General features: G+C 48.0%; 1 protein-coding gene across 2 annotated transcripts in view; it reads right to left on the minus strand.

Annotated features, from left to right (window-relative positions):
• CTPS2 (CTP synthase 2) overlaps positions 1-1,626 on the minus strand; it is a 129,787-nt gene that overhangs the window by 92,001 nt on the left and 36,160 nt on the right. The window lies entirely within an intron of this gene.

A 1,626-nucleotide genomic window follows, 5' to 3' on the forward strand; every position in this document is an offset into this window, starting at 1 on the left:
TAGGGAAAAAACAGCAGCTGGGAAGGCAGGCACCTTGACTGTGAACTGAGCCGGGTGGGCAGCAGGGAAGGAAATGCAAAATGGAACTGAACAGAGCACCTGTGGATGGAGGAAGGCAGAGGCCTGTGCTGCCCAGGCCTGTTCCACAGTGATGCTCCCAAACCCATCTCTGCCCACCAATTGTCTCCCCTAAACAAATGACAAGGAGCATACAAGTGCTCTTAGAGACATTTACAAGGTACAAAAGCAGGGACGCAAAGGAGGGAGCAATTGATATATTAGGTTGTCAGGAAAGTCATGACATATTTTTCTATGCAAAAATGCATCATGACGTTCCCGACCACCCAATACCAAGCACAACGATGAGCAGGACACAGCCAAGTGCCTGGGGAACTTCAGAAAGTATCATATGGCTGAGTCCCAGAGACGCTATGTCAGAGACAAAGCTAAAGGGGCCAGCTCTGTGGTTAAGCACTGTGCCTGCAGATACAGATCCCACATGGCCAACTGTGGTCCAAGCCCTGGCCTCGGTAGCTTGAGGAACACACTAGGCACATGTGCATGCACACCAAAGGATTATGGCGTGACCAAGCCCAAGCCCCTCCCTCTCCCTTTCTCTCTCCTTCTGGTGAGCACATGTATCCTCTGGCAGTAACAAAAAAGGAAAGAAAGCTAAAGACTTATAAACTAGTCCATAAGGTAAAAATTCTCTGAGGAACTCTAACCACGTTTGCATAGAAACCAAGTTTAGATAGAAACTTCAAAAGAAAACAATGACCCAGATAAGCTTAAACCAGTATAAAGTAAAACAAGATATCCACCTAATGACTGCTGATTTCTTTTATGAGTCTGAATGTTGGGTCAGACCTGTAGTGCAGTGGGTAAGCCTTGTGCACAGAGAGCTGGGCCCCACATGGCCAACTGCGGTTTGAATTCTGGCCTCACAGGCTTGAAAAATATGTCAGGTACATGTGCCCCGAATCTCAACTGGATGGAGCAAGAAATTAGGGCATGACCACACACCACTGGAGGCTGCTTTCTCCCACCTTCTTCTCTCTTTGCCTGTGTGTCTCTGTTTCTCTCTCTCTCTCTCAGTCTGGTGAGTACATGCACCTTCTGGCAATTAAAAGAAAATGTATCTCAAGAGGAGAGACTGTAGGAAGCTGATCAAGAGCAGGCAATGAGGAAAATGAATGGTTTGCTGACAGTAAAATAGAGAAAAATCTGTCCACATGGTTCATATAATCCTCCAGTGATCCAAGGCACAGTGGGAAACGTGGCCTCTCCATACCCACCTCCAGCCTGAACCCGTAGCTGCAGGGCTACCTTGACTACAGCAAGGTCTCATTTCATTTGGTTTATCTGGTACAGAAACCACACTTCGCAATTTGAGCAAGACGGTGGGGGAGAAGGCCAGCAGGTGGCATGGTGGTTAGGGTGCTGGACTCCCACATGGCTGACCACAGTTCAAGTCTCAAACCCAGCAGCCTGAAAATCAAACCAGGCATGTGAGCATGTGTGCACAAAATCATGAGAGGAGAATGGAAGAGAAGGGATTGTAGCATGGCCATCCCTCCTGGGGGGATAATTTCTCACTTTCTCTCTCTCTGTCTCTCTCCAGTGAGT

This window comes from Tupaia chinensis, unplaced genomic scaffold (assembly GCF_000334495.1).
Source record: "Tupaia chinensis unplaced genomic scaffold, TupChi_1.0 Scaffold000567_1, whole genome shotgun sequence".
Lineage (NCBI taxonomy): Eukaryota > Metazoa > Chordata > Mammalia > Scandentia > Tupaiidae > Tupaia > Tupaia belangeri.